The sequence below is a fragment of the Anguilla anguilla genome, chromosome 3 (assembly GCF_013347855.1).
Source record: "Anguilla anguilla isolate fAngAng1 chromosome 3, fAngAng1.pri, whole genome shotgun sequence".
Classification (NCBI taxonomy): Eukaryota; Metazoa; Chordata; class Actinopteri; order Anguilliformes; family Anguillidae; genus Anguilla; species Anguilla anguilla.
The window spans coordinates 47,703,802-47,725,952 of NC_049203.1; the positions used below are offsets into that span (position 1 = coordinate 47,703,802).

General features: G+C 37.2%; 1 protein-coding gene across 3 annotated transcripts in view; it reads left to right on the forward strand.

Moving 5' to 3' along the window:
- LOC118223930 (SLIT and NTRK-like protein 5) overlaps positions 1–22,151 on the forward strand; it is a 396,174-nt gene that overhangs the window by 58,204 nt on the left and 315,819 nt on the right. For 2 of the 3 annotated variants that reach the window (XM_035411023.1, XM_035411021.1), the window contains exon 2: positions 21,328–21,453. The exons of the other annotated variant lie outside the window; for it this stretch is intronic. The gene's annotated coding sequence lies outside the window, so the exon portion shown is untranslated. The remainder of the gene's footprint in view (positions 1–21,327; positions 21,454–22,151) is intronic. 3 annotated transcript variants of the gene reach the window in all.

A 22,151-nucleotide genomic window follows, 5' to 3' on the forward strand; every position in this document is an offset into this window, starting at 1 on the left:
TCATGAGACCAGGTTGGGATGGCATATGAAAGTTATGCATACATACAAAGTAAAATGTTCCATATTAAATCAGTCTTACAGAGTAAATATGATCCCTGTTGGACTCATATGTACTCTGATAAAGTAAAATAAACTTTGGACATTTTACTTGTAAGAATGATTGCTTTACATTTTAAAAACGTTGCAGATGTCACTGTAGCTCCCCTAGTTACCCAACCTGGGTACCAAGCAAATGCCCACAGGTCATTACCCTCTTGAAGATCACAAATACATGCCAGCTAAATGCTTCAAAGCACTAAACAAAATCACCCCCACCCCCCAAAAAAAAAGCTACGCTACTCTGGGACAGCTGATTTCTCTAGAGCTGCCCTCCCTATAAGCACGGACACAACTGGACTGGCACCCAATTCTACTACAGAAACTGATGCCAGCTACAATTTAAGACACAGAAATACACCACACAAACTGCCATTTAACAGTTTAACCACTTCAGCATTGAGGCACCCAATGCGGAATCATTGGCGATGTCACCTAATTCACAGAACCTCAGCATTGTTGGCAAGGTTATATTAAAGGCTAAAAACACTTCCATTGAAGCTCAGCAAAAGACCTTTATACTGTATATAAATGGACTAGTTTAACCCAATATAGCTCACATTTTACCTGAATTTAGCCAGGAAACATCCTAGTCAGCTATAAAACTTTCACTTTTCAACCGAATGTAGCCAGGTTTTGACTTGAATGCCAAGATGGTATTTCACCAAGCTTTCACCATCACCTATTATAAACCACTTCAGAAGTTGCTTCTTATTAAAGATTCACTTGGGACTGCAGAGTAAGCTACGGTGTTTAAGTTTAGGTAAAATCTCAGGTAACACTAATGCATGTTAAAGCGAAGTTAAAATCAGGTTGTTTTTTTTTTTTCAGTGACTGAATTGGTCAAATTTTACCGTGCAATGTTGTTTTTTTCTTCTTCTTCCTTTGAATTGGATATGAAGCAAATGACACAAATATAATGCAAAGAAAAACAAACAAAAAAAAAAAAACAAGGCACAGGCACCACACTGTGAAAGATTTTATTTATTTATCTCATCACCGAAACCTTTTTGGAACTGATCCCAAATTGATCTAACAGATGCATCATTTCCGTCTCAATGACATAAACTGTAAAAAAAAAAACTGATTCAGAAATAAATTCTCACCATGAAATGACCAGCAGATGGCAATGTAGCAAGTGGTTGAGTGCTCTGAACAGTAATACTAAACTGAGAGCAATTGAGTAAATAACTTGGTTATTCCGAAACTTGGTTTGTACCATCTCTAAAAAAAAATGCAAGTTTTCTGACTCAAATTCCAAGTTTCTGTTCTTCCATTTCTTCTGATAAAAATCAAGCAGTGTGTGTGCAGAGTGCTCAGAACCAACCCCAACTAACCTCTCACTCTCCCTTGTATAACTCAGGCAGATTCCTTCTTACCTATCCTGACACGACCACATTCTTATTCCCCACGCAAGGCTGCAATTAATGATGGCGGCTGTGACGATCCAGATAATGACACAAAAAGAAATCATTACAGGGGAGTAGTACACATAAATAAAAGCAAACATGCAACACAAAATTGCAGTGTTTGTCAGTGTTTGCAATGAAACTTTCTGCACAATACACAGCACAAAAGAACAGCAAACTCAACAAAAGATCCACACAGTGAAGCATACTGTGTGTGCAGTATAAAGGATTGAATCAGACATGAATCAATACCTTCCTTTGATGCGCAGTCGGAAAAGAAATGCATGCTACACAACATTCTCGACCATTCCCGGAATACAAACAGTTTCATACAATTGATAGGAGGTCTTTGAAAAGGCTCATTATGAATTGAGAAAGGAAGTTCAGATATAAAAATTCCATTCGGAAAAGTAATTCCTTCCTGAAATGAAGAAAGCCATTCAGAAATGCAACATGTTATTTATGAAATCAAAATTAAAGTAGGATCACGTTATTGTGGAAAAAAAAAAAAAAAAAACAGCCACAAGGTGGGAGTTATATAATCATTTCATTATTTACCCATATATTTATTTATGCATAAATGTATAGATTTTTTCAATTTATTCATATCATTATTTACATAATGTTGGCACCTTTAGTCCTCTGTAGCAAACTATTTTCATTTCCGTCCTTTGGATAGGTATGGTGCTGGAGTGTTTTTATGAATTAAATTCACAAAAGCTTTTGTGAGCGCACATGTTTATTTCAGTGAAGTAAACACTGTAATTGTAAATTGATGACCTCACAGCCTCTCAGAAGGGCTTACATACCCAGTGTTAATCACTTCATGCCCTTATAAATAAAAATGCCCTGATAAATAAAAGCATATCCCTGGGTGCCAAAATGCTATTCACCCCTCTTTAACCAAAAACTAAAATGGGGGGCTTTTAGCTTTTTGCTTCTACAACATAATTATATCAAAACCCTGCAGTGATTATTTTGAAATGGGCACCATTAACTATGTCCCCTGTGCTCTATTGAAGAAAAAATGGCCACATTCACCATCAGCTTCAGTACTGTACACGAGGTAAACATATAGGACTTGTTGCCAGTTTAATTCCAGTTTATTATTATTATTATTATTGTTGTTGTTGTTACTAGATACTAGTACTTCTACTACAAATAATAATAATAATAATAATAATAGTTGTTGTTGCTGTTATTATTATCTGAACTGAAATTGTACTGTTCCTTGGTCAGCTTTCTTCAACACCGCCAGCTGAGATCAGGAAGCTCGTTAAGGCCTGTTTATCAAACTGTGTGAGACAGCACGACAAAAACAAATATCGCCCATCTAGTGGGAGGCGTGTTATAATTAAAGCCACAAATTCCTGTTCACGGTTTGGAAGATCTTCCTGCAGCCCAGAGATTTCAGATTATTGGTCATAATATTTTGCATAATGTTCTCAGAGCATGGATTTGTATAAACTGGATTTTGCAGTTGTGCATTTATTTTCCATCTGCCATTACACTGATTTGAATGTTGACTGATATATTTTGAGCTGTGAACACTATTCTATTATTTCACTTTTTTATTTGAGGCTCAATGGATAAAACATTATCACAGGCAATTGGGGTGTCAGTGATGGAAAAAAAATGCAGTAAATAAGGTTTCAACATCTAGTCAGTCGGCAGAATATCAAACTTTTAAAAAATATATATTTCTCAGATATTCCTGGTCTATGTGTGGAGACTATGATAAAAAGTGATCAGGAATCGTATTGTGCTTCTTTTGCAGTGTATATGTGTCTACAATTATATTTGAAATTAAACTTGATGTTCAGTTTTTCAATTTGTAAGTGCATCCACAGGATGATACTCATGCTATTTTGTATAAGTGCTTATTAATGGGTTTTCACCACAGATAATTATTTCTCTTGATAAATACCCCCATGGGCAGCTGTTTGAGTACATATTTTTCATAGTCTCCCATTCTCTCAACAGTCTGTAAGAAATGTTTGATCAAATCATGCTACAAGGGATGCAGAACAAGCCTCCTTGACTGAAGTGGTATTAGCAGTAGAAACTGTTTGGCCTGAAGGAGAGAAAATGTAATAAATAGGTAGCCATTTTCCAAGTATCTATTATTTAAATAATCTCCACTGTGCATTTTAAAAACTTATTAATACAAGTAGGTAAAAACATGGTTATAGTTGAATGTTTAATATTGTACTGTTCATGAATGCAGTAATAGTTTAAGATTAAGAATTTAAGATGATTTTAATTTCTAAATGCATAAATTAATATAATTGCAGGATTGCTAGTTTCATGCATTTCTAATACAGATTGTTTATTTCTATGACTTATTGGACAACTACAGTAATATAAAATATGAAATTGTATATATATATATATATATATATATATATATACACAATGTCAATATTTTAAAATAATGTGTTTTCTTCAAATTACTGAATATAAACCAATACTGCATATAAACTCAGATTTTTTTCAATTCAGAGGGTGATGGGTCAAAGACACCAACCCCGAAAATGATCACATGAACCACTCCCTCATGGCCCATCTTCCTCCATGGTCTGAAGACTCAACTCTTCAGACTATACCTGGACTAACTATCACCACTCTGCGGGACACTCCCAATCTGAGATCATTTTTATCTTATTTCATGTTACACATGCACCTCCTGTGCCACTTTCATGTTACATGTACCTCCATCCAGCACTTATTGTACTTTGGATCATTATCTTGATGTTGTAGCTTGTCATGCCTCCTAGTTTGACTTACCATAGGTTAGGTCAGAGTAATGTTTACTGTGGGAACTGGACTGGAACATGGCTATGAATAACTGTTACAAAATGAGTATTGTACCTTATCGGACCTGTGTTTTGTAGTTGATCCAATGACCTCCGGTATGCACTTACTGTACGTTGCTTTGGATGAAAGCGTCATAAATGGAATGTAATGTTACAATTAGTGTAATGTGTGATGTAATGTAATCACTAATCCGATAAAACACTATGGAAGACAACACAGTAGTTTTAGTAGTTATGAAAGGGCAGTACATAGAGTACTGAAAATGTGGTGCCTTATTTAGTTACCCATATTTTTGGAAAATAAAATTCTGATGAAAACAGTATTTTTCTCTGAACAATTTTATTTGCATAAAAACATACATTGTTCCCATCTTTCGAGCATAAAATATAACCAAAAATTAAACTTGCATTACCATCTAAATCCCTGTGGGGTCAGTGTAAGCACTGGATTGTCATAATTATGAGTGATTATAAAATTAGTGATCAATTGTGACCTTTATGACTGCAATTAGTTTATGCAATACAACAGGGATGTACCATGGATGGAGTGTATGTGATCAAAGAGGGAGAACGTGACCCTCCCATTATGCTGTAATTTCGAAAATTAATATAATTAATACGAATTCCCCCAGGAAGTTAATACAAAAACCAGGGAGGTTTTCCTTGCCACTGTTGCCTTAGGCTTGCTCCTGTGGGGGTTTAGGTCAGGGTTGTCTGTGAGGCGTATTGTGACAATGGTTTGTGAAATGTGCTATATAAATACATTTTTGATTTGATTTGATTTGATAAAAAGCTAAGTTACGGGGGAAGCTATGATTACATACTCTCTGCCAATCTTTCTGCAAATTGCCAAATTGTGCATCGCTGCATGTTTTCAATTTATTATGGTATTTTCTGAGACTGGCTATGTAAATGAGCACAGACACATTTAAATTAATTTAAATTTAGCGAATTCATTTAAATTCACTGCCGACATTTTTGATTTGTCTTGTACATGGCAGGAAAGCATTATTGATGTATTACTCCATCTCTGGTGGAGTCGGGTTTTGGACAGGTTTCAGGATACATGGATGCAGTGGATAGACAATGTCACCTTTAAATGTTAACACATCTCATTAGTAAATACTTCATTATCCGACAATATGAATGTAGGCTAACTGAAATGGCTAATGACTACTGACGTCAAAACTGTTTGAAGTAAAATTTAATAGTAGGCTAAATGTGTTCTGAATAAAAGCAAAATCTGAAAACTGTTATTTAGGGTGACTCTCCCCAACTCTAACACTCTCCTTTTACGGATGGCAATGCTGATCTTAAAAGTTAACACCTGCTTTTTGCAGATGGTAGAAAACAAACACAATTAACTATGATTTATCATGGCTACCAGCCATGATAACTCATACATTTCCATTCTCTCCTCCTCCCATATTTACTGTGGTCTAACATCAGAATGTACTAAAATACATATGCATTAACACAAACACGCAAGTTTTAGGGATTTCTCTTATTTTCCCAGTGCACTTTACTAAGGTGCAGCACCGTAGTGAATATGGAAGAATGGAATTTGTCTTATTAGCTTCAATAAAAGTATTTGGTTTATTCCACAAAGCACTTTATTTTTATATAGTTTATTGCATATAACTGACACAGCAGTTTTGACAAAAATGCACACGCACACACACACACACACACACACACACCTATGTGAATGTATTTGTTTATGTGTGTATGAGAGAGAGAGAGAGAGAGAGAATCCCTTTATTTACATGCTAGTGATTGCTCTCTGCTGTACAAGCCACATCATGTACCACAGGTGAGCTACTGCCAAATGGCTCATTTCTCACTGGTAAGAAATTAGTAACCTGGCTGTGCCAAAAATGCAGCTAGGGGGCACTTACACTGGAGTATCATGCACAACACTGACTTGTGCCAGACGCACTAAAAATCCCAGGAAAATGAAAGCACTCCACTGATCTTTGTTGATGAAAAATAGTAATAATTAAAACATCCTTGTGCTCTGACTACAGAAAATCTAAAGTAAAAAAAGGAAAGAGAGCCTTGTGCACAGCATGTTATCACAAGATGCTGGTCCGGCAAAATACAAATCAAACAAGATCAAAGAAAATAAGGACACTTGGTTAAGTGTGGATGTCAAAATCCCCGGAATGTCAGATCGCCAAGTGGTATGTGTGTCCTAGTGGCATTATGTTGTAGACTTGATTGATTGGTTTCTCATTGACTGATTACAATGATTGGCATATGTAATTGATTGATAGTAAAATGACTACTATGATAATTTTTTATTTTTTTATTTATTTTTTTATTTAACCAGGAAAACCCCATTGAGATTGAAATCTCTTTTGCAAGGGGGACCTGACATGAAACACAAAGTTGCCCAACAAGACTTACACCTAACAAAATGTACAAACATCAAATGTGGAATGAGACAGAGGTGTAACAATAATTGAAAGTAGAGAAGAGGTTAAAAGAGGTTAAAAGCAGGAGCATACTTTGGTCACCGAGTCATGAATTGCGTGTTTAAAGTCCAGAATTGAAATTAATTTATCAAGTTTAAAATTCTTTTGCAGATTGTTCCAGCTGTAAGGTGCAAAATATCTGAAACCAAAACTGATTTGACCGCTTGTAAACTGACTGATATTATCCACCTATGTTCACATGTATATGTACGGCATTTCAGGCGTTCTATACTACAAGGAGCAAATGTGATAGTGACAGCAACAGTCGTTCGTATCCTAACTCAGTCATTAATGACACAAAGTCTCGCTTTCTTCTTTTTTGAGTGTGCAATCTAAAGTAAATTTTATTTATTGATTTATTTATTTATTATTGATTGATTGGAAAAAAAACAATCCAGTCAGTACATTTGATTTGATAAATGCTTGCATATCATATCTAATTACATCCAAATGATGCTAGCTGATTTGCTGCTTTGTCAGTCTGACTCTAAAGGGGGCCTCTATTTTTGCAAATGGATGGATGGAAGGAAGGTTTGACAGGCATATATGGGCTTCCCACTTTTTCTGTGACATGAAAAATGTCAAATGGTAAAATGGCTTTGACATTTGCTGGACTGATGGCTTACACACACTTAGGGATGTTTGAAATGTTAATTTTATTCACGTTATGAATGCAGGTTATATATATATATATATATATATATTAGGCTAGGTTAAATGAGTATATAAATAAATAAATACAATCACACTCTGTGGAGTCAATACCAGCGAACACTGAACATTGTTTAATTTGTGATGGAATTTCTTAGCCTACAGGCCTTGGCAAGCAGTGGGGTGATAAACATCCAGCTGTGTGAACAATTACTAATTGCCACCACGGGAGTAGTTTGTTAACAGTTTGTGGCTTTTACCCATTCAAAATGGAGTCTGAAAATCAAATGATGACTTTGTATGAAACACACTGGCAGTCAAAAACCCAATTCAATGTGGTTCTCTAGTTCCTGATTAATTTTACATTTGAGTCACGTTTTAGAATGAAGTGCTGGCACCCTGCTTCTCTCTAACTGCAGTATCATTAAATATGCCTGAACACATTTAATTCGAACTGAAATGCTAGCTATGGATGACTAAGTAAAAAAAAACAGTGTGGCATTTTGTCAAACTAGCAACTGAATCAACTTTTCAGCTTAGGGGAGGACTGAGATAGAGCTTTACTGGTGTAAAAGAAATACTAGCAGCTGGAAATAATAGATACCCTTTATATTTTCAATATAATAAACCTGATACTCCTTGAGAACTTTACAACAAGCTACAAGCTGGAAAACTTACAATTTACCTTTTACCTTTCCTTACCTTTTAGCACATGTGAATCCAGTAACATGACCAATCATTGGCTGTATCATGAGTTTTGTGTGTGATTCATGCCCTATATGTAATGAATGGCAGTACCGCCATGAAATAATTTCTTTAGAAGTTTATCCCTTTAGGCACCTAAGTGTGACAGTACATTGCATTGATAGTCCTTTGAGCAGGTCAGATTTTCAAGGGGAAAATGCCATTTCACTCTTCATCAGCTTCAAATGAGCTCCATATCTCTCTTATCCATTCTCTTAATTTCAATCTTTCCTCAACTTTAAGGATGTCTTAGCAATGTGCATGGCATGGCTTCGTAATATTGATGTCGCTCAGTAAAATTCTCAATGTTAATTGAATCCTTATCAGAGGTTATAAAAAAGCAAGAGGGATCTTACATGTCACATCAGAGTTGATGTAACACTGGATGTTTGACTGTTGTGTATGACAGGAGGCCTTGTTTCCTGTATCTCTCAAAGGAATTTTGCCTTGTATAAATAACTACTCTCTTAGCTGGTGGTTATCTACCTTTAAACTTGGTGAAACACAAACATTTGAATTTGGCCTTCATATTTTTTATTCTACTCTGGCATTGATGCCAGAACCTCAGATAACCACACATCTTCATCCCAGGTTTTTATATGGAAGGATGCCTTATTGTAAGCATTTCAGCATCACCCTGCTGACTGTTGTTTTCTCTGTGTATAGGCTACTGGCTATGTCATTCACCTGTGCAATGAAATTCTTGGCAACAAGAAGTGACATTGAAAAATGAACTTGGTTGTGCAACGTCAGATCAGATTTCATGAAACCCTTTGCTGTTTATCCCTCAAGCAGTATAGCAGATCTGTATCCAATGTGTCAAAAGCACATATATCAATCACCTGGAATGACCACAATTTTTTCATTGTTTCTATCAGATTTTTCTTAGGTCGTCACGGCTTTGAGCACAGATGTCAATTAAACTGTGGTTCCTGAATCATGTGGTTTTTAGTGTTAATGCCCTTGTTTAATCTTCAGTGCATGCATGCCAAAAGCAAGTGTCATCAATGTTTATTAGTCTAAAACTCTAAACTCTTCTTATTCAATGTATACAACATGTAAAATTAAAATGATCAGACTCCAAAATTTTGATTAAATTCCCAAATATGTTGATAGGCAGAACAACCTGGTGGAATAACATTAATCAATACAGTATGTACAACTCACAACCATATTGAAATTAAAAAGCTAATTCAATTATCAGCCAACATATCCTATGTCTAATCACAACTACCTTATCAAACAGTGAATGGTACAGACATGGATATTGAAGAAGCTATTGTTATAACAGAAATTAATAAGAGAACATGTTAAGCTGCAGCTTGGGTCTCTCAATATAATCCAAAAAAGAAATACAAAAGACCCAAAAAAACAGCGGAATCCTTTATATCAAACAGCAAAACGCAAGTAGGCAAATAGCCAGGAGTATGAGCAAAAAGCTAGAGTATGCTGAACAGGCCACACATTTATCGGAGGACCAGAGAAAGACTGGACTGTTCCCGTTTGGTTATTAATGGACTATTTGTGAGGTACTATGTGGGGAGTTTCAGTCTGGCAATGAACAAACCATGTTACAAGGACAGTCACCAAATCTGCAGTCATCATAATATCTCAGATGGAGATATGTAAAGGCGAACTGCTGAAAGTTAGAGCAGACATCAAGGGCCAAGAGTTTTTATTCCTAAACATTTATTCTCATAGCATGTGTAGAGAGAGGGCTGTGCTATTTGGGGCATTGAGGCATGAGCTAGCTCTGCTGGGGCAGGATGACATTTTAGTGTTGGGAGGGGATTCTAACTGCACAATTGATCCCCATATGGATCGGAGGGGGGTGGAGCCCCATCCCAGTTCAGCAGGGGTACTGAGAGATATGGTAGCAAGGTATGATCTATAGCAGTGGTCTCCAACCCTGGTCCTGGAGAGCTACAGGGTCTGCTGGTTTTCATAATGACTCTGCACTTCATGAATCAGTTAGAACAGTTGATTACACAGTTAACTCACCTGGTGTCTTGGTCTCAATTGGCTGCTGATATTAAGGTGAAAACAAAAACCAGCAGACCCTGTGGCTCTCCAGGACTAGGGTTGGAGACCACTGATCTAGAGGATGCCTGGAGATTCAGACATCCAGATGAAAAGTTCTTTTCATGGATGAAGGCAGGACCTGACGGGGTCAGTGGAGCCTGCCTGGACAGGTTTTATATTTGTAGCTGACATAATAACAGGCTAGTGAAGGCCTACATGTCTCCAGTAAGTCTCGCTGATCATCATGCAGCGTACTGTCATATATCCATCTTCTCTGCCCCTCGGCAGTCACCATACTGGAAGTTTAATGTGAACCTTTTACAAGATGCCTCTTTTTGCTTTTGGTTTGAACAGTTTTGGTTGGAGTGGAGAGAGAGGAAGGAGAATTTTGGCTCCTTGAGTTTATGGTGGGATGTGGGAAAATGCCAAAAGGCATTTTTGCCAGCAGTATCCCGCTTACACAACTACACAGGCTAGGAGAGTGATGCAAAGGTAGGAGAGCAGCATAGAAGAACCTGAGAAGCAGCTTATTGAATGCAATAAAGCTATTAATATGAATAAATTAGAGGGTTTAAAGTGATACTTGGGTCTAGCTGTCCAGTAACAAGCAAAAGGGGCTCTTGTAAGAGCTAGATTTTCTATGTTACATGAAATAGATTCACCTACCTCATTTTTCTTTGGCCAGGAGAGAAGGCGGGGGAAAGACAGACAAATGCATTGCTTGCATTTGGCTGATGGGTGGGTCACTTCAGTGGTGAGTGAAATGCGGGAAGGGGCTGTGAGTTTTTATGAGAAATTATACACTGCTGATTTGTGATCCGGGCTGTACTGATGTCTTACTTGCAATTTTGCCTTTCCATAGTTTTATATTTACCTACAATTTCATTTCAGTTGTCGAATTGCATGCATTTTTCATGCATGTTTTTTTTTAGTCTTTATAAGGTAAATAATATACAACTGCTACTTCAGGTAGCTGCCATGGCCTATCTTGCTAATATTAACTAGACATTGTAAAGAATGGGTGAGGGCAGCATGCGTTTCTTTACATTAGTGTAAAATTAACATGATGTTAGTGTTTCAACAACCTATATTTTGTACACTCCAAAGCCATAAGTTGGCTAGCTTGCGAAGAATTCTATGAGGTAGCTATTATCTCTCCTACAGGCATTTTCTGCCCCAGCACACAAAACCACATCCCCCCTGCCCTTGACCATGTATTTTTCTGACATCTGATAGATGCACTTGTTTTGTTTACACACTCGTAACCAAAACCAAAAAGTGTGTAACTTGATATGAACATTCACACTGCCACATATATTGTTGCTGTTGTGGTAGACTGGTGCTGCATCACAAGAGACATCTCTGAACTATATTGAATCTCGTGATCAATATACCTGCTTTTCAGAATGCAGCACACATTTTTCTTTGATCTTAACTTTAATAAAAAAAGATAAATACTAATTCCCACTTATCCCAACAAGATGCATTTTGCCACCTAACCGAAAATGGATTTGAACATTAACAATAACTCCCTGATACATAATGGCAAAACAGTGCTTGAAGCTCTGCTTCAAGCTTTTCATTGTATTGTCACGGTTTTCATGGCAACCACATTCATCATGTGACCCGTGCTTATGATGGCATTGGTCCGACTACAAAACCGAATGGCCCATATCACTGGTGTGAGACAGGTTTTGAAGACAGTAATAGATGTTTAATAGGACTGCAAAAGAAATGTAGTCTGAAGGATTTGTATCCAGGGGCCCTTACTGAGGAGCATAGACGTTTCAGGTGCAGTTGTCCATGTTTGGGGTATGGGCAGGACAGTGCTAGATAAGATGCGTAATTGTTCGTTCCAAATTAGAGAGACTGGGGGAAAATGTTGAAATCAAGGGTGGAAAAAAACAGACTCAGATTAATTATATTGTGTATCAAGCCAAAACATCACACTTTTTGTGTTTGTGGCACAATGGTAGATACAAAGAGAGTATATATCCAAATCTGTCACTGGGAACGAACTCTTGGCTGCTATACCCTTTCTAAAACTTGCTGCAAGAATGGCACAATGCCACAACTGTGTAATGAGGCAGTTCAGCACTTAGGCTGCCCCTGACTGTGCAGCTGCTGTCTGGTCAGCTGGTTGCAACTGCAGGTGAACAGGCAGGAACTATGGATTTCTCAGTGAGCCACTAGCTAAGGCACAACAGCGCACTTATGGAATGTGAGGATCATGACTTTGAGCCTTTGTTTCCTTGAGGCTTTCTGCAGTCTCCTCTCTCTTCTGTGCACTAATAATACTTTACGATTATTATTCATGAACTGAACTGACAGAGACTGTTTCCTAGATAGACTAGTTTTATTACTTGCTGTAATAAAAGTCACTATTTAAACTGAATAATTTTTAGCCCATTTGAGTGAACCCTCAGGAAACTCTACTCACTAACCTATTGCACAGGGTATGTTTTATCTGGAATGGAGCCATATATGGTAAATGATTGCTTTAAATATCAGTTAATGTTGGAACGTAATTGCATAGGTCATTTGAGAGGTGGTGCTCTGCCTTAAGCAAAAACACGTGAAATTTGTCTTTAAAATTTTCACATGAGAATTAAAATATTTTAAATGGGAAAATAAAATGTCACATGTGAACTGGACATTTTAAATTGAGTTAGCCTATAGTGCAAGAAAAATAGTCACTAAAGTTGCAGATAATATGGAAAAGAAGGTGGGGTTATGCTTAGATGTTGTGGGGCCAAGTAAACACTGTGGCAAAAAGGTTATTCCCAGTGAGAAATTGCAAAGACACTTAAGATTCCCATGTGCAGTTTTCAGTACACACTCAGAAGGTTCCAGCTGATGGGAAGTAATGTTAACAGGAGAAGACCGGGAAGATCCAGAGAGAGAAAACAAATATCTCTCAGGCTACTCAAGCACATTTGTATTTTTATTCTTGAGCCACTCCAATGTAGCTCCTCAAGAATACTAACACTCATTGGGCACTCTCCTCTGAATGTCTTACACCAGTAGGCTAACTCTAAAAATAGAAGAAAGCCTCATATGTGATCATTTGCTATCTCTTATCTTCCTATTGATATCTTCCTTTTACCAAAGATAATGGAACTATTTTCCTATAAAAGCCTCACCCATGTGTATCATTCATCTTGTGAAGAAAATGCAGAGGAGCTTGCAGTATAGGCTTTCTCACAGATTTGATTTGGTCTTTATCTGTTTGCGGGTGCTGACAGTTTCAGCAAGCTCACAAACTCAATGTGAATTCTGCATCTTAAACGGATGTTCACACTTGCCAAAGAGCTTTCAGCAGGCGGTCACTGACGATTCCTCTACTTTATATTGTTTTATTTTTTTCCACATCAAATCATATTTCCAGATTTTATCTATGTTAAACATTACTTGGATAAATATTAGTAGGAAGCAAAATACATATTAAAAGTATTTGTAAAAGTATGTCAAATGGTTAAAATGTAAAAAAAAAAAAAAAAAAAAAAACTCACGTCTGATCACATAATGTCAATAGCCTAACAATTCTGACTTGACAGAAAGCCATTTCATTTATGACCTTCACCATCTGGGCAATCTCAATTGCTGTCTCAAAAATGGACACCCCAGTAGAGATAAAATGCATGTTATAAAAAATGTATGTTATAAAAACTGCCTCGTAGCAAACAAACACTGGGTTGACACATATTGGGAGCTTTGGATATCTGGGAGCATTTCCTGATTCACATAAAACACACTTCACATTTTATGTAATTTAAAGCTGGCGAGCATCTTAAATGTGCTAGTGTACTTGTTGTAACAAAGTTCAAAGCTAATGAGTCTCACTGAAAATCTAATTTGTTTAGAACAGAGGTTTCATTTTTCATCAGACCAAGGCCCCACTGTCCAATGTTCAGGTCCCATAATGCATGGTGGACAACTAATTTCTGATATGGCAGTGCATGCCAAATCAGTTGAGCTTTATTCAGCTGTTTGTCATGTGCATAACCTGCCAATATGCCCATCAGTTTAGTAGTCTACTTCTTTTACTTCTAAATTGCATCGGAGATAAAGCCTTTTGACTTCATTTTATTAAAAGGGAACAATGTTGATGGTATTCTTTTCAATGAGGTTAAAATGCACATGCCTGTTTCCATTTGGATAGGTTTGTCAAACATGGCCGTATTTGCACTTTGAATCTTTGAATACTGTGCAAACACAGTCTTGTCTCTGAGTGTTTAAGTTTCCTCCAGAAGGCATAAAACTTTTAAAGGAGAGAAAACTCTCCAGGACAGTTAGAAAACCCCTGGGGTAACCATACTGGCCAAAGGATCTTTACTTTGAGATCTGTGAAGCAGAGAGAGGGTAGAGAGAAAACAGGTACATTCCTATGATCACACAGAGCACGTAGGTTTGCCATGTTAAATTATATTGTCTGTTTCTCAAAGGTCATAATCTAAGAGTTAGATACCAACAGCATAAACTCTGACATTTGTTGTTTGGAATTGCAAAGGGACGTTCCTTTCATTTAAATTCTGATGACAATGACACATATTTCAATGCACGCTGCATAGTTTTTAATCAATTAATTATTGATAATTGATGTCAAGTTGTTTTTCAGTGACTTGCAAAGAGCTGTGATTACTCTGGCAACTGCCCAGCACATGGAATTATCAATATTGAATGAATGAGTGACATTGTCAATCAATCTGCTAGCACAACTTGGCTCTTGCCTTTATGTAGATGAATCTATTATACAAAAGATACAAAAGATAAATTCATATCAATTAATTGGTAGTTTTAAGCCTGGAAATTTTCTGACTGAGTGCATTTATTCTTATGTGAAAAATACCATCACACAGAAAACATAAAAAAAATTTAAAAAAATAAATAAAATGAGTGCTCTCATTTCTCCACTTCCATAAAAATGTAGCCTTCTAATGTAATAATCCAATCATAAGATGGCAATTGGCATTTTCTTCCCCCTCTAAAGCATAAGCCACACCCAGAATATATACTGGACATTTTGAATACAGATAATATGTAGCGGTGCAGAAACATCAGCTGTCTTTCTGCTAAACTGTGAATGCACAATTTTGCACTGGTTTTATGGCTAGCCCCATTGCCATTAACACAGAAATCTGTACAAACAACAGTATTCAAGGACACTGTGTTACACAATAACACAATTGCATGCACAGTGCACAGCTCATTCATTAGAATGACCGTGTTTTGCAGGGACCCTTCTTAAATTGCTATGCTCCGATGACTCTTTGCTTTCTACTCTGTAGTTAAGATGCCACGGCAGCTCCTTCTGTGAGCAACCTTGTCGTCATCAACTTCCTGTTCTGCCTGGCATTCACAAAGCCCACGCTTCCCACTCCTACCTCACACACAGCCCTCCCCATTCGTAATGGGGAAAACCCTTTAAATCGACCAGTCTCGTGGCTTGCAATCTTCTTTCAGCGGCCATTCTTTTTCTGAATGACAGCACCTGGTGCGGTTATGAGTGCAAGACTCCCATGCGTCACCAAATCCGCTGGCATCAGCAATCGCACACCCACGCACACAGAGAAAAAGAGAAAATGTGCACTTCCTACTCACTAATTCATCCTTATTATCCCATTAACCCTGCACCCCCTGGTGCTCACCCTTTGGGATTTGACACCCCCTTCTGCCGACAAAAATAAATCCAGGAAGAAAAGGATTAAAGAACAAAATGTCGGTGCTTACTTTAGATGCATCCTAAACATAGGCAGAAAAACAATGAAAACCTATGGTGGTGCACACACAAAGAGACAAAAAGGGCAGAGTAGACCAGCAATTCAAAGCCGCAGAACTGGCACTCTATCTCTCACATAATTAATGAACGGGGAAGTAATATTCATTTCCATCAGGCCATGTTGGAAATGTTCAGTAAATATAAGATCTCACCTGAGCTGCTCAAGAAAATAAATCTACACTCTCTGTTTTAGTCAGGAAGACCCCAGATTTTGCCTGTTCAGAAATTCCCATGCAGAAGCAATATAAAAAAACGTTTCTTTCATTCTTTGGGTGTTTGCCCTTAAAACAGTTATTTTAAGATATAAATGTGCACCTGCGTAGGCAGATTTGCAACACGCGTACAGCCTCCTGTCACACAGGGGTATGACATGCACAAACTTGCATAACGTGAACTATTATCATCATGTGTATCCAAAAAACACAATAAAAAAAAACAATAAAAAAAACATCACAATAGATGGTCATAATATTGATCCGAATTAGATAATTGCAGTGGAGGGGTGGCTGATATGGTCAATGGCTATCCGTTAAAGATATGGCTGATGGCACGTACATAGTGTGTGAATAGTCAATCAATCAAAAACTGAGTAAAACACAGACTGTATTAGACATACTCTCACAGACAGGATGTCTGAAGTACTGAAAACATGCTTCAGATGTTTGCGTAAGTCAGATGGAAGATTCCAAAACAGCCCTCAGGAGGTGTGAATATACCTTGTGGCGTCTTGTGTGCTGCATAACATTGCCAAAAATCCTGGATGTCTCGGACGTAAATGAGGACACATTACAGAACTTCTGAAGGCGGGTTGGTGAACTGCATGCATTGATGCCAATGAATGGACCAAAATACACCAGGGCACAGGCAAGGTGGAATCAGCTGGCGGGAGAAAAAATTGTAGTTCACATTCAAGTGAAAATGTTGAACTCCACATGATAGCTTGTCAAATGTTTTGTTTTTGCATACGGTAACTTTCATGGACGTGAAATATTTAGGCTAATGTTTAATTCCCACATGAAATTGTGATTTTCACGTGTGAAAAGACAAAAACAAGGGTCTCTGCTCAGAACTCCAAGAATAGTTTCCACACTATTAGAAGCAGTTAGTTAGGCAGGAAGAGTAAACAGCTGAAACATAGAAGGACCCCCCTGCCCAGACTCCCACCCCCATCCCCTTTGATTAATTCTGTCAAGTGCTCAAGAGAAAATAAGTCATTCACAAGGAACCCCTTTAAAGCCAAGAGCAGCAGTGAACAGGGAAGAAGGACATAATTAAATCCTAATTGGCTTTGGAGATGCTCTCAGACACATTTACCGGTCAATATAGCAGTACGCTAATGGAATTCAATCCTGTAACCCTAATGGAACTTCTCCTGGAAAACACTTACAAGGACATGGAGGATCACTACGAGCCCACAAGGACAAACCTTTCACAGAGACTGCTGCTGTTTACTGAAATCCCAGCAGAGAATACGTATAATAAAAAAGCATATGCATATTTTATAGTGCTTTCTAGCAGTACTAATGCTACAGCATCTAGCCTGCGTATACTTTCATGTGAGTGGGTAGGTAATTCCTGCCTATTCCAAATAGCAGTGTGCAACATCTTGTATTATTATATATGTATCCAATAATGTGCTCTAATATGTGTCATAACATGTATTGTCATTGATCTATTATTATAATTCCATGTTATATGATACAAACAGTCTTTAATTTAATTTTTGATTACATTTAGCCTATATGTTTTTCATGGGAAACCTATATCCATTAAAATCTATCACAAGACTACATTATTCTCCGGTTCCCGCCTAAGTCTGTTCTATCCAATCAGTCCATGTCACATGTCACCACATAGCTAAAGTTTAGTTAAATACATTTACGAAGATCTGGTATGAGTTGAACAAATCCAATCAATTGGTTAATTAATAACCTGCTGACACCTGGCTAACAACCTTGTTCGGTTTAAATCCACTGGGCGTGTGTCTGCACTTATGCCTGGCTAGTAATCCAAGAAAGCTAGCACGCAATATCAAAACTATGTGATCTGTAAGTCACTAAAAGACAATCACATACATTTGGATTCTTTGACATTCTTTAAAATACAGTAGCTGAAAAAACACGATAAAAAAATAACTTGCATATAGCCAAAATACACTTTTGGAAATATCACCGAAATATTTATCTCCCGCCATTCGTTGGAGACAAAGATATGATAATTCTGCGTGTTTAACCTGAAATACTTTTTTCAAGATCGATGCCTACCTAAAAAGTATGTGTTACATTTTACCCCAGGTCAGGTTTTGCCCCGCTCTCCCTTACTGCTAAAGCAAAAAAAGGAGTTTTTCAAAGCCAAAAACTAGAAAATTCTTGACGCCAAGCCATTCACCTGATCTCAATCCATTTGAACATGCGTTTCATATACTGAAAAGAAACGTTAAGGCAACTGGCAAGCAGGAGCTGAAGATGGCTGCAGTACAGGCCTGGCAGAGCATTGCCAGAGAAGATACTCAGTACCTATTGATATCTAGGCCTATATGTCACAGATTTCAAGTCAGTCATTGCTTGCAAAGGATATTCAACAAAGTATTAAACATGACTACTTTCATTTACATAACATTCATTTCCACATGGTGAAACCAAAGTGTATAAAAATAAGTGAGAATTTGTGAATGGTTCTTTAACCACATGTGAATTTGATTACAAAAGTAAAATTGTGGAGTACAGAGCCAAATAAAAAAATTTAAAATAATTTTAAAAATATCTTCGTACCAAATGTTATTGAGCTGTATATACACAGTTCATCAAGTATACAACATCATAATTGGCAAGAAACTGTTTTACATGAAAATCCCACTATGCTTCATCTTGTACTGCGTGTTGTTGGCAGCACCTGACCATTCAATAAAATTAATTAGGCTTACTTGGATAACAATCAAATCATGTCTCTTAAAAACCTCTTCTGATTTGTAAGGCTCTGACATAACATTTCTAAGTAACTAAAACCCTTCTTAATATTAAAAAAATAACTTAATAAAAAATTGGATTGTTATGCCACATACCTCCAGAATGAAAAAGCTTTTGGCTCTCAAAAAAACCTAGTTTTGTCAAGCTTGTGGCAGGTGTGTATCTGCCAACAGGACACAGAAACAAACAAATGTATTTTTCCTGATTGACTAAATTTTTTATTGCCAAATAATTCAGTGATCAGGGGTAACTCTGTGGGGCATCCTGCTAATGCACTGTACTAGAGCATGGATGGGCCCCATGGTCTTGCGTCGAATCTGGATCTGGACAGCGCTGGCTGTGGCCAGCACCCCTCACCTGCCGGTCGATTAGGTACCAAGCCATCCTGCTCAGCTGCGTATGAAGTGTGTTCACCATTAAGGTCTCTGCGAGCTGAACTCATGGCATGCAGTGTAATATGAAAGCAGTGCTTAGCAGCGCAGCCTTCAGAGGAGGGGACATTCTGTCCACACTCTCCTGACTCAGTCATGCATGTTACAGCAATGAGCTTTGAAATATACATACATTCCAAACTAGAGAGAGAAAGGGGGGAAGCCCGAATAGCATAAAATTAATAACAAATAGTATTTCAATGAACCACCAAACATATGCCCAACTTGTTGAAAGAAATTTTTGATCTCTTTGGAAAATAATGGCTTCAATCCAATTCCCATTACTGGGGCCGTTGACAAGAAAATCCCTGCTTGACTTTGCCAGTGTAAGATAATAATAATAATAATAATACACTGATAAATGGAATTATATGAATAATTTGTCCAAATAGCCCCTTATGGAATGGGTCATACTGAGCATGACTGAACACGAAAATAAATAAATTAATTAATAAATGCATTCACATTTGAACATGTGGAATTCAGCTAATTGCTATATTGGATAAAATACACAAATGTACTAATTATGCATGCCTTATAAATGTCTTGTTGTTGTACAGTTATAATGTATTTACTGAAATTTTGTTCTTATAGTTCAGATGTTTGTCTTGGAAACCAATTTATTATTTATTTAAATAATCCTCATCAGTATCCACTGATATTTCAAAAATTTTTCCTTATTTAACATCTTTTTAATACATATGAATCAATTGAAGTTTAATTTCACAAATGCATGGATGCACCTACTTGTCAGTAATTATGTTGCAATCAGTCTTTTAAATTGAAAAGCAGTCTGAAATACTATGAACTGTGAGGTGAGTGGGAAGTGATGGATATAACATTTTAGCTTGACATAGTAATCTGTAGATTACTCTGTCAATGAGATAAGATTCTGATGCAGATTTGAGTGAAATGGTGCATGAACAGCAGATGAATCGAAGAAGCCACATATTTCATGTGCTGCAAAGCGAAATCTCACTAACAACACTGCCTTAGAGAAAGTTAAAACATGTCACAGTCCCACTAATCACATTCCCGATCACCCTATCTTTTTTATGGCACATTCATTCATTCATTCATTTATTCATTTTATCTGTTTGTTAATTACCAGTCAAAGTAGTTTCACATGGAATGTTTCCCATGCAGCTTTTTGTAACAGTTGTATGCCCGCATTGAACACATCCAGTATATTTCTAACAAAAATGATTTAGTATTGTGTGAGGTGGCAAAATGTGCTTCCTTCATCAAACCTCAAGACTGATATGAACTGAAACAGTATAAGTAAGGAGAGCTAGTCGGGTTGATCTGTGAAATAAAGAAAGTGTTGAAAGAAAACATTTGAAGCACTAATAACTATTAAAAATTACATTTTTAGAAGTTTAAATGGCTAGGGAGATTCTAAGGATTCAGGATTATAAACAAATAATGGAAATGCACAGTTTAGAATACTATAATTTGCAGGCTTTATAACTGCCTTAGTAGATAACATAACAAAAGCAAAACAAAATCAGATGACAATGTCTGAGTTAATAGATTAAAATAGCTTTGTGACATTCAAGAAATGATACTTGCAGAAACAAAGCACTGTGCTCTATGTGTTCAGGGGTAGCCTAAATAATTACATGTCTTCAGCTCCCACTGTGATTAATTATCTCTGTTGAGAGTATTTCTTATTTTAGAATCCTATACAGACAAGAACTAGACAATGGCAAAGCAACAAATTATAGAAAAAAATAAGCTTGACAGCTTTGAGCTACCCCGAGCTAGCCCTTTGTAATGCTGCTGAAATCAGTGAAGCCAAAATGTGTATATGTTACTTTTTTAATCTTCTACAGTATTTATTGTTTTGTCTTGTTTCTTTCATTAATGAATTGGCAGCCATTCCAAGCCGCCATGCTCATGATTATAGGCCTTCTGCATTTTCAATTCCTGACAGATGAATCGAGGTTGAAAAAGGGGCTGCCTTTGACACTGATAATGTGCTGATGATTCATGACACTGCACAGCAAATAAACGACAGTGTTTCTTTCTCTGAGGACCACCTACAGGAGGAGGGGAATGGGTGAGTAATGAATGCTACCTAAAGGTCATGTGTAATAGTGTGTGAATAAACCACCACCCCCCCCCCCCCCCCCCCCAGCTTCCGCCATTACACTGCAAATATAGCATCTTTATTGGAATTCTACATTTTCAACTGGGTAATGTGCAAGTTATTGGTTAACCTCACAGGACATTTGGAAATGCTATTATCTTTACCTGCATAGAAACCTTCCTACATAGTGTCACCTTCGCATGCCCAGGAAATATGATAAACTCACTTATGTGCAAGGTACACTGTCTTGATTGCTCGGTTGGCTATACTGTGACTTTACTGATATTTTCTTTGGCTTTAATAATAGCTTTAATGATTTCAATCAGTAGCACTCAAAGATAATCGTACAAAGCCCTTAAAGCTATGGTTCTTAGTCCCCTGCAATTACAGTCATAATGAAATGCATGATGTTGTTGACCATACAATGTGTGGCGGTCCCTGAGACTTTGAGAATCGGAACTGCTAGACCACAGACTAGAAGATTTGGGGAATCACTGCCTTAAAGGATCTTGTTGGTCTCTAAAAACACATTCACTTCCAAATGCTCTTCTTATATATGACAAGAACCTCACATTCATTTTGCTGTTGGTGTGTGTGATTGCACTATGTGGCATATAGGCTACGTTCATGTCATTCAGCTAACTTAAGCATTAACCTGAGGTTTTTTT